The sequence below is a fragment of the Otolemur garnettii genome, unplaced genomic scaffold, assembly GCF_000181295.1.
Source record: "Otolemur garnettii isolate 467f Iridium unplaced genomic scaffold, OtoGar3 scaffold00223, whole genome shotgun sequence".
In the NCBI taxonomy this organism is placed as follows: Eukaryota; Metazoa; Chordata; class Mammalia; order Primates; family Galagidae; genus Otolemur; species Otolemur garnettii.
The window spans coordinates 687,943-702,975 of NW_003852618.1; the positions used below are offsets into that span (position 1 = coordinate 687,943).

At 38.9% G+C, this 15,033-nt stretch overlaps 1 non-coding gene across 1 annotated transcript; it reads left to right on the forward strand.

Annotated features, from left to right (window-relative positions):
- Positions 1-6,891: 6,891 nt before the first annotated feature.
- On the forward strand, positions 6,892-6,997 carry TRNAL-CAA. The gene is made up of 2 exons: positions 6,892-6,929; positions 6,952-6,997. It is a non-coding gene; the product is annotated as a tRNA-Leu (tRNA).
- The last annotated feature ends 8,036 nt before the right edge of the window (positions 6,998-15,033 follow it).

Consider the following 15,033-nt stretch of genomic DNA (forward strand, 5'->3'; position numbering starts at 1 on the left):
TAATGTTATTTCCCCTGCTGAACATGGCATCAGAAGATGAGATTATGAGCTATGCTTAAATTCTGTACCAGGCATTGGGGTTCCATGGCTAAAGATCATGAGTTGGTGGTACCATGTCCTAATTCTTTATTCATCAAGTTTTAAGGGAAATAAGATAGTCAGGGGCTATAGAAAAGGGCTTCCATAAGGTTAGGTTAGCTTTTGCTGAATACTCTGAGAAATAAGTACATATGATGACATCATGTATATAAATACTTCTAAAAGACATAGAGCAATGCTTCGCACATATTATGAAGAGCTTTATTTATAATAATTTATTCAGTGCTCATAACCTTATCAAGTATGTACTATTGCCCTTATTTTACAGACAAGGAAACTGAAGCAGAGAGGGTAAATCACTTATCCAAGGTGCACAGCTAGGAAGCAGCAGAGCCAGGATTCAAACTGAGATGGAACACATGACCACAAAAATCAAATCCTGCCCCTGAAATATATATATAGATTATTCTTTTCTGCATAAGAGGGGCAGAGCAGAGACTAGAAGCCTTGACATGCCAGTCCATTGACCTTGGATGCCTGCCTAATAACACTGTTTACTCTAACTGAAGGATTTGCAACTGGAAAATGGGGTGAAGAGTCCCATTCAGAATCACAGTCCACTTTAGTCTATTGGGGAAGGGAGGAAGAATAAAGCCCCATTAAAAAGGATACCCTGTACCAGTCCAAGGACACGTTCCCTTGGGTTGGACTCCTAGTTCTTGCTGTTATCAGTGATGGGGCTATCTCCAGGCTACCTTAGAGGATTTCACACTGGGTCTATTTTATTCCCCATAGACCTAGTGGAGCAGGATTTTATTGGACTTTTATTAAAGCAGCAGCTGGAGCAATGGTAAGCAGTCTTCTTGGATTCAACAAAGCTACTTCTGACTTGAATGAGGATGCATCTATAAGGGTAAATCTTATTAACAGTGCTGAGTGAGAAAAGCTTCAGAAGAATGAGCTGGGTACTTAGGAGGCTGAGACCAACCCGGACAACATAGTGAGACTCGGTCTTAAAAACAACAAAACAAAACAGTTTCATAAGACTATACCTTATGATATCCTTTTTGTAATATGAACAAAAAGATCATGGTTACCTATGGGGTGTGTGGGAGGATAAGATAGAAGAGGGCATAGGTTGATATGTGTTACTGATTATCTAGTATAGGTTTTTTTTATTTAAATTTTTGATTTAATAAAAGCCTGCCATTTTTATTTTTTTGAGAGTCTCACTATGTCACCCTTGGTAGAGTGCTGTGGCATCACAACTCACGGCAACCTTAAACTCTGGGCTTAAGTGATTCTCTAGCCTCAATCTCCCAAGTAGTTGGGACTACAGGTGCCCACCACAATGCCCGGCTATTTTGGGTGGGGGGGGTTATTCTTGTTATTGTTTAGCAGGCCCAGGCTAGGTTCCAACCCGCCAGCCTCTTAATGTGGCTGGCACCCTAACCACTGAGCTACAGGCACTAAGCCAAGCCTTCCATTTTTAATGAAGTTAAACGAACAGGTAGGTCGTTTAACTTCAAGAAGGTAAATGATTCTTAAAGTTTGCTCATCTGCAGAAAGATAATCAGTCTTTGCATTCATTGAGTCAGCAATTGGGTCACTAAATAGATAATGGACCCAGCAGTTTGGCTCTTTTGGCTCCTCTGTTCCTTTTTTCAGAATATGAGAAGTGGTTAATTATACATCAGGACTTTAACAAATCCCTAATTGTTCTGTTCCCCCAGGAAAACGTGTTCAGTGCCTGCACAAAGGTGTATTTTCAACTGCTCTTGTATTTTCTCATTCTCATATGCATATGCAGAGAAGAGCATCTTCCCTAAGAATAGATAAGGTTCAGAAGAGACAGGTCAGAGAATAAAGAGAAACTGAACGTGGCCCTGCCTCTCCATCATGTACAAATAAGTGAGAAGATGAGAGAATTCAGGTGATAACTGATTAACACTTAAAAGACACTATGAAAGCAGATGCAAATGAGAGCCAAGACCAAAGAGTTATCTGAGATCCAGACCAAACAATATAGAGGGAAATTGCACATCACTCAGTAAATTAAAAGCAAAACTCAGGCCTAATACAGTGGCTCATGCTTGTAATCCTAGCACTCTGGGCAGTAGGAGTAAGTGGATTGCTTAAGGTCAGGAGTTTGAGACCAGCCTGAGCAAGAGTGAGACCCTGTCTTTACTAAAAAATAGAAAATAATTAGCCAGGTGGTTTGGTGGGTGCCTATAGTCCCAGCAACTTGGGATGCTAAGGGAGGAGGATTGCTTGAGCCCAGAGTTTGAGGTTCCTGTGAGCTACAATGATGTCACAGCTCTACACAAGGACAGAGATTCTTACCTCAAAAAAAGTATAACTCAAAGCATTTTTAATGTTTCAGTGGTGGGTGGGTGAGTTGCCTCTTTACATATGAAGGACATTCTTTGATTCAAATATACAACTAACAACAGTTGGGTGCTCCAGCTGAATATGATTCCTGAGAATACAAGAGAGCACAGCTTCTGTCCCTGGAAAAGTTAATTAAAAGGGGAAAATATGAAAAAGAAGTGGAGCACAATCAATGGCGAGTGAAGGATAAGTAAAACATGCTGCAGGAGACTGCTAGAGCACAATATTCTGAGAGAGAGCTGACTGCATTTTTTTTAGTGCCCGTTTTCCTTTTGTTTTTCTGAGAGTAGTCTCAAGCTGTTGCCCTAGGTAGAGTGCTGTAGCATCACAGCTCACAGCAACCTCAAACTCTTGGGCCCAAGCGATTCTCTTGCCTTAGCCTCCCAAGTAGCTGGAGGCGCCCACCACAATGCCTGGCTATTTATTTTGGGTTTTTTTTTTTTTTTTGGTTGCAGTTGCCATTGTTGCTTAGCAGACCCGGGCTGGGCTCAGACCCACCACCCTAGGTGTATGTGGCTGGCACCCTTGCCAACTAAGCCACAGGTGCCCCCTGTGCCCTTTTTCTTGAGGCTGAGAAGCTGGTGCCCACTAGCTCAGTCCTGCTTTAACTTAATTATGTAATTAGTATTTTTGTTTGTTTTGAGACAGAGTACCACTTTGTCGTCCTCTTTAGAGTGTTGCAGTGTCATAGCTCACAGCAACCTCAAACTCTTGGGCTCAAGTGATCCTCTTGCCTCAGCTTCCTAAGTAGCTGGGACTATAGGCGACTCCCACAACACTTGGCTATGGGGGTCTTGCTTTCACTTAGGCTGGTCTCCAGTACTTGAGCTCAAGCAACTCACCTGTCTTGGACTCCCAGAGTGCTAGAATTACAGGTATAAACCACAAGGTCAGGCCTAACTTAATTATGTAATTAAATGACTAATTCCTGCGGTTTGTTTAACCAGAAATTCCTCCTGTGTAAGGTCTCTGCAAAGAATAATAAGAAAACCCAAGCAATTGAAGGAGAATTGGCTTTGCTAAGAAGTTAAAGTAGCTTAGGTATCAAAATGTGTGAATAACAGTTGTATTTGAGAACATTGCTCCAGTTACATTTCCTTTTTCCTTGTTGGAGTGAAAATGTAAATTTCTCAAGTCTGATTTATTTGTTTACTTTTGCATCTGAAGTTTGATATGTAACCAAGATGTTTGATCTGGCACACATGTACCAGATTCTTCATTCACAGCACATACAGAATTGGGATTTGTATGGGGTGTGATTGCCAAATCCTATTCTGTTACATTCTACAAGAAGAATGTAACAGAAAAAAAGCGAGCAGATATTAGTTTCCTTTAGTGTAGAAAAACTTCACATTTTCAACCTACATTTAGTTTTTAAATGACTAAAAAAATATTATCATAGATGCTTTTGATGAGACCCTGGGTGATTTTTTAGTAATTTATTTATTTATTTTAAAATGATAGGGCCTCACTCTGTCACCCAGGCTGGAGTACAGTGGTTTGAGCATAGCTCAACACAGCCTGAAATTCCCTGGAAACTCTGGGGCTTAAGCAATCCTCTCATCTCAAGTCTCCTGAGTTGCTGGTATTACAGGTTGAGCTACTGCCTCCTGGCAGATTTTATTTTCTTTTTTTCTATATTGCACCCTTCACCATAGAAACCTAAGTAAGTATTAAGCATACACAAAAGTAAAGAAAATATAACAATGAACTCCCAATATTGTGTCCCAACTTCAACAGCTGGAAATTTGTGGTCAATCTGATTTCAAATGCACTCTCATTTAGTCTAAAGTAAATCCTGGACATGATGTCACAAAAATTAGATGATTTTATGAAACCTCTGGTAAAACGTCAGATTGATTTCAAGGTTGGAAATTAAATCCTGTTTTCACTATCAGCTTTTTTCCTTTTTGTCCCTCTGCTTACTCTCTTTAAATAATTGGCCAGACCTTTCAAAATTACCCTTGTCGGAAATTTTTTCAAAAAAATGTAGAATGGCCTCCAAGGAGCCTTTGTGCACAATAAATATTGTTAGTAAATAGTAAAAATATATGTTTAATTATACTTCATCTTGTTCTAAAATGGACTTAAAGCTATTTAACAGGTAAAGTCAAGATAGCAGGTGTTTAATGTGCCATAAAAGAAGAAAAAAGAATGAAACAAAAAATGTCCAGGAAATGCATAATAAATGTATAGCATAACAACATTACAAGGATGTTATATGTGGGCCACAGTTTGGTTTTAAAAATTGGTATAGGAACCTCATTACTTTTATATCTCATAGTTTCCATGAGATGGCAAAATAGACCACATGTTTAAGGTACTTAATGGGATTCTGATTAGGGAATTTCTGCTTGGGTTCTTGGTATTTTACAAACTATAAGAGCTTAATTTTCGTAAAATATAAATCAATAAGGAAAGGAATACCTCAATAAAAATTTGATGAGCACTTTACTGATGAAGAAGTATAAACATCTTTTAAATGTGTTGAACATCCCTAATAAATCTGTTTTAAAAATGCCTCACCATTTTTCACCTATTAAATGTTTTGTTGTTTTTATTGTCTGTTTAATCCTGTTGGTCAGATTTGGGATATCTAAATCACTTTATATCTTTTTAACAGGCAGTTGGACATCATGCATAAGAAAGCTTTAAAACTGGATAAACTTTGATCTAATGATTTCACTTCTAGAAATTTAAGGAAATAATTACGATGTCTGAAAATACTTGTCTACACAAAAGGGGTCTTTATAAGCACTGCTCATGACAACAAAGGATTAGAAATAATCCAGTATTGAACAATATGGGTTTGAAATGGGTTTATCTGCATCATTAAAATTTATGCAAAATAATATTTGACTTCAGTACTTGTAAAGTACATAAGCTCATAATATTATTTAATAAACAAAGTATGTAGTACACCTGACTTGGGGAAAAAATATAGCATTTGAAAAACTAAATACATGAAATGTTAGTAATTACCTCTGACTAGAGTATAGATAATTTTTATTTTGACTTAATTTGTACTTTCAACAATTTGTGTGTACTTTGCAATTAGAAAAATATATATACAAATAATTAAGGGGTTACTGTTGCCGTGTTGGAAATCACTTCCTGATAACTTCCCAACATAACTATAGCTTATGGGAGAAAATTATACATATTTCGTAACTTGATTAATTGGAAAATTAGTGTTTATTGTACTTCTCACTACCCATTTTCTCTGTCAAAAAAAAAAAAAATCATGAAACTAAGGAAGTCTATGGAAATCAAAGACAGGGCATACTGGAACGCAAATTATGTCTCCATGAAGAAAAGAGACCTAACTTTTGTATTACGAAAAGAAAGGAAACGTTTGCAAGTTAATAAGTACAAAAAATAGCCTATTAAGACTAAAATCTAATTAAAATTCCCAAGACTATATTTCTGCTTTCTGATTACAGTAGTTACAATGGTTGAGTTCAAATACATTTATTTAGCCTCTACCACGTTTCCCAGACACTGTCCTGGCAGCATTTGGCCAACAAAGGTTATTTTAGCACAATGTTCCTGACGCCGAAGGGCTCTCATTCTAGTTGGAGGAATAATTTCTTACTGCTTAGTTTTAGGGCCCCATTAAAATATGTAACCAAGGGCCTTTCCGGCCCAGAACTCAAATTACTAGCACAAGGCTGAGGAACGGCTGGAAAAGTGGGTTAAGGGGATGTGGCTCTCACCCACCATCCCCCTTAAAAATTGCCACTGTTCTCTGACCTGGCAATGGACACCCTGGATATTTCCAATCGGGATCACCTGAGAGTGACCAGGAAGGTCGGAGGCCGAGCGTCTCACCTGAGTTTCTCTGACCCTGGGACAGGTCAGTTCTTGCGCAAAACCGCCTTGCGGCTGCAGAAGCGTTCCGCGCCCTACACTGAGCAGTTCCCTAGCAGTTCCCGGCTGGCACTTACGGAACCCAGTAGAAACTTTAAAGCAAGGCTTTGTGAGGACAGAAGGAAACTAAATAGAGGTGGCAAATGTGTTACCCTATAGAACAAGGTTTTCTATTTTGTTAGGATTTTGGTGTTCTGTTTCTTACCATCTTCAAAAGAACAAAATCCTAGTACCAGGGGAAGGCTAACCACGATCAAGACCAGTAAAGTCTGGAAAGCCGACCCAGAGAACAAGGCAAAAAGACGTTCTTCCTTTCCCTTCCTTCCTGAAATCTGTGTAGGCTGAGCACACAAGAAATGTTTGCACACTTAATTTCAAATGGGGGTGACAGCTGTAAGGCCCATAAGAGACTAGTATCCTGTTTCCTGTATGAAAATTTTTTCTGCTCCCGCTAAATTCTCAATCCTTAGGGAGCTTTGGGTTCTTGCCGTTGCTAAGCAACCCCGACGTCAACACTTCCTTGAATACACGTCAGAGAATCGTTGCGCGTCGATCTCCATTTTAGTGAAAATCGCTGTCCTTCCGCAGGGTGTCAGGATGGCCGAGTGGTCTAAGGCGCCAGACTCAAGCTCTGCTTCCCTACGCTGGGGATTCTGGTCTCCAAATGGAGGCGTGGGTTCGAATCCCACTTCTGACACATCGCTTTTTTTTTTTTCCTTTTCATTTCGGAATAAATGCATTGAACTTCGTCTCAGAAGTATACGTAAGCAACTACCAACCTACACTTAAAAAATCGACTTTTAAAATGTTCTCGCAGAGACTAACACTGGAAAGAATAAAAGCGGAAGTATCGCGATATTTGGGGCAAAGACGTTCAATCGCGTGGAGATCTCTAGAGGTTGGTCTCCCTGTCCCCTCGCGACAGTTTGGCAGTCGTGAGGTACTGTACATATCTCTGTCTCACAGTGCAGGTGGGGAGAGGGGGCTATGACTATGTTCCCTGCTTTCTCCATAAGGTCCACCCACTTTGCTTTAAATCCAAGCCCTCTTCTGGACGCTTTCTGTAGTACTTTATTACCAGTCTTACTCCTCTCTGATTCGCAACTGTGCGATCTCTTTTAATCGTACACAGATCCTTGGCTCTCCTATTTTCAAGTCACAGAATAAGTTCTCAAGCGTTTCCTTTGCAGATTATGCATATTCACACTCGCGTTGGCGTATTTGTCAAGATGGCATCTCTGTCTTAATTACAGCTTTGTCTACTCACTGAAAACTGAGTACCATTTTCTTTCACTCCTGAATAAAATGTCAAAGATCCGCCTTCCTCTTCTAAATGTAGTTACCATCAACAATTTGTATTTTTTCCCATTCTTTCATCTCTCATTTGCATATATGTATTCGTTAGTATTTTGTGTTTTACAGAAATAGAATCATAAAAAACAGTTCTCTGACCTATTTTCCCTTCATTTCATGGGCTCTTTGATGTGAAACCCTCATTCTTTTTCCTTATAAAGGAAATACTGCAAATCATTTCAAAGCATGGATATATTCTGTTTCTTTTAACCACCTTTTTACTGAACATTTAAAGTATTTCCAATTATTATTTAATATGTGCTTATTATGTGCCAGGAGATGCAGCCCTGGGGAATATAGCCAGAAAAATCGAAAATTAAAGTTAAAAAATAAAATGTTCACTTTTGTGGAGTTTTGTTCTAGTTAAATGACTGGCTTTTCCTCAGGAAGACCATATTCCAAGATTTCCTTAGCTCTGAGGAGAAGACTGTAATTCTCAGATCTTCAGACTAAATGCCTATTGCCAGCTATTGAAGATTCATATCCATATAACCATACATTTCTCTGTCTTTAAGACCACTCCTGACTGTATTCTGATTATTGATTTTATCTGAATAGTCAAAATATGAAACTTGTCAGGAGAAAAGAAAGCTGGTTTGTTAACAATAGATTTCTCAGGAGACATTCATTGTAGACAGGATCCAATTGTTCCATTCCAAAGGAACATTCTGAATTCAGATGGCCAGAACCAAATGGTTTCAAACACAGTGCTGCCAAATGCCGCTAGATCTCTATAGTATTTAAATTAACCGTAAGTAGGTGAGATATGAAATGGAATTTCAAAGTTTATGTAGGGGAAAAGAAATTAATTCTCATGAGATTTCTTCTACTACTACTAAATATATAAAACTTCAGGGCATAATATAACATGTTCATGTGTAGCCATTGCCCTCGTAAGATCTTTTTCAGAGAGCAAGTAAGTACATATATCTCTGAAGATTCTGGAAGAACTTGTAGATCCTTTGGGAAAAGTAGGGGAGTTAGAAAAAAACAGGAAGGTTGTATGAGGGAGAAGAGATAGCAGCTGTTTACCTTGGAAATTTCTAGAGGGAAAAAAAGCAAGAAGGCTGTCACAAATGACTTTTCATATGACTGTCATATTGAATTCTAGAAGGTAAATTTTAGTTTAAAAAATAGTTACAGAATTTTACAAAACTCTGTAAAAGGGACTTTAACCTTCCTATTTCACTCCCAGATGCCTTTTGGAACTATCAGGAAGACATTTTAGCACTCCATTCCACCTCTCTTTTCCTCTTTTCTTATAACAAGAGGAATGATTAATCTGAATAAAAGAATTTTTGCCTTCTTTGACTCAAATTTCTCTTTTACGTGGCATTAATGTTCATCTGTGCTTCTGCTTTCCCTCAGATCTTTGCACTGGTGATTTTTAGGGAAACCTGAGGCCCCACACACCTGCCCAGGTTTGTGTGTCTGCTGGATTCCAGGGTCTAGAAACGGGAGGAAGGAGTATAAAAAGACCCTTTCTGCTTCAAATCCAAATCATGTTCTCTTCATTCTACATTTAGGAGCTACAAAGCTGATGTTGTTTCTGCCACTGATGTATATATCTCAATTGTTTCCAATTTTTTTTTTTTTTGAGAGCCTCACTCTCTTGCTCTGTGTAGAGTGCCTTGGCATCATGGCTCACAGCAACCTCAAACTCTTAGGCTCAAAAGATCCTCTTGCCACAGCCTCTGGAGTAGCTGTGACTACAGGCATGCACCACTACATCCAGATAGTTTTTCTACTGTTAGTAGAGATAAGGTCTCGTTCTTGCTCAGGCTGGTCTCAAACTCCTGAGCTCCAGCAATCCTCCAGTCTCCACTTCCCAGAGTGCTTGGATTACAGCACTCTGTTTCCAAATTGTTGAAGGATAAAAAAAAAGGTAAAATTATAAGTAATGCAAATATAAGTGAATATGTGTCAAACAGCTATTTAACTTATGAAGAAATATCTATGCAGTTGCATACCAATGGGGGGGGATGTCAGAGACTGACCATACTGTAGTTATGTATTTTTTTGTAGGGAGTTGTAGTTTCACCATTTATGACTTTTGTTATTAGACCCTTACCCACCTGTTGGTGACACTTTTGCATGTCAACACTCTTGGATCAGCAGTTCTCAACATTTTTCTTATTGGCGGCAACAAGTTGTGGTCTCTTTTCCAGGAAAAGCCTGAATTCTATCTTTTTTTCTGAGTATTTTTCATAATGAAGTTAGTAAGCAGTGTATTTGTGTTTGGTGAATATCAAGATATGTTGATTGAAAACATAGAATATCTGATAATTTTGTAGACCCATTTGTGTGAAGCAATTACTTTGTTTTCTCATGATACAGACACAAACATAGTAAAGAGGCAGTATAATTTGTTGGTAGCTGAGTTAGAGGAAGAACAGATAGTGTCAGATTTTGAAGGAAATAACGAAGACATTTCCACTAGTTCACATAGTGGACAAGAAGAATTCATAGAGTGGAACACAAAATTATTTACTCGGAAGAAGAGATGGAAGAAGGAGGAGAAGAAATATGGAAACAAAGAGAAGAGATCACACCCAATTGTAAAAATAGAGCAGCCTATGGTTCAGATGATGCACTGGTCAGGAACAATATGGAACTCACAGCCAATTACAGGATCAGGGGAGATAACAATTGGCTAATATTATGAGGATTCAACCAGGAGTATGATTGGGAATAGAACCCAAATCTCCATTGGATGCTTTCCACCTATTTATTGATAATGGAAGTGTAATGAACTTGATGTAATTATCAAGTTCGGAAACCAGATACAGCATCTAGTCAAAGAGTTATATAAGGACATATTCATGCAAAATTATGGTGATTTAGTAAAAGAAGAAATATTAGGATTTTTTTTTTTTTGAGACAGAGCCTCAAGTTGTCCCCCTGGGTAGAGTGCTGTGGCATCATAGCTCACAACAACCTCCAACTCCTGGGCTCAAGCGAGTCTCCTGCCTCAGTCTCCCAAGTAGCTGGGACCACAGGCACCCACCACAATGCCGGGCTATTTTTTGGTTGCAGCCGTCATTGTTGTTTGACGGGCCCAGGCTGGATTCGAACTCGCCACCTTGGGTGTATGTGGCTGGCGCCTTAGCCACATGAGCGACAGGCACCAAGCCAAAATATTAGGATTAATTGGAATTATTCTGAATTGTTGTGTGTACCACCAAAATAAAGACAATATTTGAGATCTTTTCAGTGAAGAAAATTTTCCAGTTTACCATGCTAACTTTTTAGAACACAGAATGTAACTCTTACTGAAACGTCTACATTTTGATGATGATGCAACACATGAAGCTTGCAGACAGTATGGGAAGTTTGCTCTGGTTTGAGAACTTCGGAATATGGTTTTAATTAAGCTCTCACTTTACCACAGTCTTCATAAGTCTGTCACTGTCAATGAGGAATTGGTGTCTTTCCATGGCCATTGTCCATTCAGACTTTACATACAAGCTGAAGCTGAGAAGTATGGAGTTGCAGTGAATCTTTTGTATGATTTTTCTCCAAACTACCATTTTGCGGCAGAGCCATATATAGGGAAATCAGAGAACCTTCTGAGAAATTACAGCAGTGGCTCTGAGATTGTAAAAACATTAGTTCAGAACTGTTATTTGGATCAGTGCAGAAGAAATATTTCCATGGACAGAAAATTTGCCTCAATTGTTCTGGCTTTCAACTTGCTTCAAAAGAATATAACAAGTTGGTACCACTCACAGTGATAAAAAGGATTTGCCTCTAGATTTCAGGCCAGCATGGATGAAAACTCTCCATCTATAGGCCAATGTAGTGGCTGATGCCTGTCATCCCAGAACTCTGGTAGGCAGAGGCAGAGGATCTCTTGAGCTCAAGAGTTCAACATCAGCCTGAGCAAAATGAGACCGCAAATCTCTGTCTCTATTAAAGATAGAAAATTTAGTCAGCTGTTGTATCAGGAGCCTGTAGTCCCAACTACTCAGGAGGTTGAGGCAGGAAGATCGCTTGAACCCAAGATGAGGTTGTTAGGAGCTAGACTGATGCTAGGGCACTCTCACCTGGGCAATAGAGTGAGACTCTTTCTCGAAATTAAATAAACAAACAAACAAATAAAGTGATAGTATGTAAATTATATCTCAATAAAGCTGACAAAACATTAATGATAGAATAAGAGTCATTATTGGTCAATGTACAGTTATTCTATGTACAGTTGTGACAGAAGTTCTCTTAGAATTTAGACTTCTGCCTGGGTTATATCTTTGGCTTGTTCTATCTAGGAATAAAAAGCATTTACTAGTAATTATTAAGGTGATTCTTATGTACAGATAACCTCGGTGGCTTTTATTTGGTAGTACTTTCACATAGATAGGGTTACTAGCCTAGTTACCTTATTTTCATAAGTGCTGCGTGGCTTATTTGAAGGAAAGATGTTAAGTCCTTTAGCAGAGGATAAGAGATAATCTCTCTACCTTCAGGGTTATTTTAATGAATTAGTACTGGGTAATGACATGACCAAAATGAGAAATAGTTAATTTATTTGGTCTTATTAAACTATGATAAAGGCTTTCAGTATTGGAATTAAACATTTTAGGAAAAAACATAACTTAGAATATGTTAAGTAAGTGAGTAGTGGTATGTCTCCTTTTCAGTTTAAAACCCAGGGTTATAAGCTGTTATAAAAACTATGAAACACTTTACTTTTTAGTTAACACCATTCCTTAAACCGCTCTGCCATGATTTTAGCCTTGGATTCTATTAAGAACGAGTGTTCTGCTTTCTTTCCTGAACAACTTAAAATAATGTGTAATATTTAACTAAGAGTACTGCCAATGTTTGACTAATAGCAAAAGCTGAATTTTCTTCAGATGTGCCTTAAAACATAATGTGACTACTAATTTAAATGATTTCATTTTATACTAGTTTTCTTTAGTTTTCCTGGTTGGAGTGTATCTTGAAACTGGTTAAGATTATGCTCCCTTAAATTTGCCAGAGACCTATTTCTTTCTCTTCTCTCTGCCTTTCTCTTTATCTCCTTTATGTTTTTGTTTTGTTTTGTTTTGTGAGAGTCTTACTCTGTCACACAGGGTACAGTGCACTGCAGTGCTGTAATTGTAGCCCATTGCAACCTCCAACTCCTGGGCTTAAGTGTACCTCCTGCCTCAGCCTCCTAAATCCCTGGGACTACAAGCACCTGCCACTATGCCAGCCTAATTTTTCTGTTATAGATATGTTATCCTCAATCTTGCTCTGGCTGGTCTTGAACTCCTGACTTTAAGCTATCATCCTACCTTAACTTAGTTTTATTTTTGTTTGTTTTGTTTTGAGCCACAATCTCACTCTGTTGTCCCAGGCTAGAGTGCCCTGGCATCAGTCTAGCTCACAGCAAACTCCTGGGTTCAAGGAATACTCCTGTCTCAGCCTTCTCACTAGCTGGGACTACAGGCACCGCCACAATGCCTGACTAATTTTCCTTTTTTTAGTAGAGATGGAGTCTCAGTGTCGGTCTCGAACTCCTGAGCTCAAGTGATTTTCCTGCCTTAACCTCCTAGAGGGCTAGGATTACACATGTGAACTACTGCTACTGCCCCATTTAGTTATTTTCAGAAGACACAGGTGACTCATGCTTGCCACACTGAACACCTCAGCTTTCTAAATATGATGCAAATGGTAAAAAGATTTTGTTGTGAAGTTGTGCTTTATTTGACGTTAGAGGAACTGTACATACTAGTGATATTTCCTATACCAGTGATGAGCTTGGAAACGTCTTCGTTCAGAGTAGGTCTGGTTTTATTTTACATCAGAAAATTCACACAAAAGCCAGACCCAGTAAGTGTGATAGTGTACAGTTTACTATTGTCAGTTAAATTCACATTGCTCATTGCTGTACAACACACTTCTATAGCATTTTCATCTTTCAACACTGAAACTCTATATCCAATAAACACTAACTCCCCCTTTCCATTTTCCCATCCCTTGGCAACCACCTGTCTACTTTCTGTTTCTATGATTTTGACGACCTTATTTATGTATTTATTCATTTATTTTTGAAACAGAGTCTCACTGTTGCCCTGGGTAGCATCATTATAGCTCATAGCAACCTCAGATTCTTGGGCTCCAGCAATCCTCTTTCCTTAGCCTCCCAAGTGGCTGGGACCACAGACCATAATGCCCCACTATTGACTTTAGATATTTCGTTAGCATGGAATCATACCGTATTTGCCCTTTTATGACTGGCTTCTTTCACTTAACCTAATGTCCTCAAGGTTCATCCATGTTGTAGTTTGTCACAGGATTATCTTCCTTTCTAAAAAAATAATATTCCAGTTTGGTGCCTGTAGCTCAGCAGCTAGGGCACCAGCCACATACACCGTGGCTGGCAGTTCAAACCTCAGCCCAGACCTGCCAAACAACAATGACAACTACAACCAAAAAATAGCTGGGCATTGTGGCAGGTGCCTGTAGTCCCAGCTACTTGGGAATGTGAGGGAAGAGAATCGCTTAAGCCCAAGAGTTGGAGGTTTGCTGTGAGCTGTGACGCCATGGCACTCTACTGAGGGTGACATAGTGAAACTCTGTCTCAAAAAAAAAAATTCCCCTGTATGTATATATATATATATGTATTTTGTTATTTATTCAACCACTGATGGGCATTTGTGTTGCATCCACTTCTTGGCTATTGTAAATGATTCTGCTAAGAGCATAAGTGTACAAACATATATTTGAGGTACTGTTCCAACTTTGGATATATATCCAAAAGCAGGATTGCTGGATTATATAATATTCCAGTCTCCAATCCCTGGGCCACAAACTGGTACTGGTTCATGGCCTATTAGGAACCAGGTCCCACAGCAGGAGGCACACTGTGGGTGAGGAGGAAACTTTAAAGCTTTGTCTGTATTTATAGCCACTCTCCATCATTGGACTCACCACTTGAGCTCTACCTCTGGACATCAGCAGTGACATTAGATTCTCAGAGGAGTGCAAAGCCTACTGTAAGCTGTGCATGCAAGGGATCTAGGCTGTGTGCTCCTTATGAGTGGCATCAACAAAAATGAGATTATGCAGTAGATGGACATAAGCAACACTCTTATGGTATCACTGTCTCCCATCACCTCTAAATAGGACCATCTATTGCAGGAAAATAAGCTCAGGGGTACTACTGATTCTGGATTATGATGAGTTGTATAGTTATTTCATCATCTATTACTATATATATATATATATATATATTTGCAGTTTTTGGCCAGGGCTGGGTTTGAAACCACCACCTCCAGCATATGGGGCCAGTGCCCTACTCTTTTGAGCCACAGGCGCCACCCCATCTATTACAATATAATAATAATAGAAATAAAGTGCACAATAAATGTAATGCTCTTGAATCATTCCAAAACC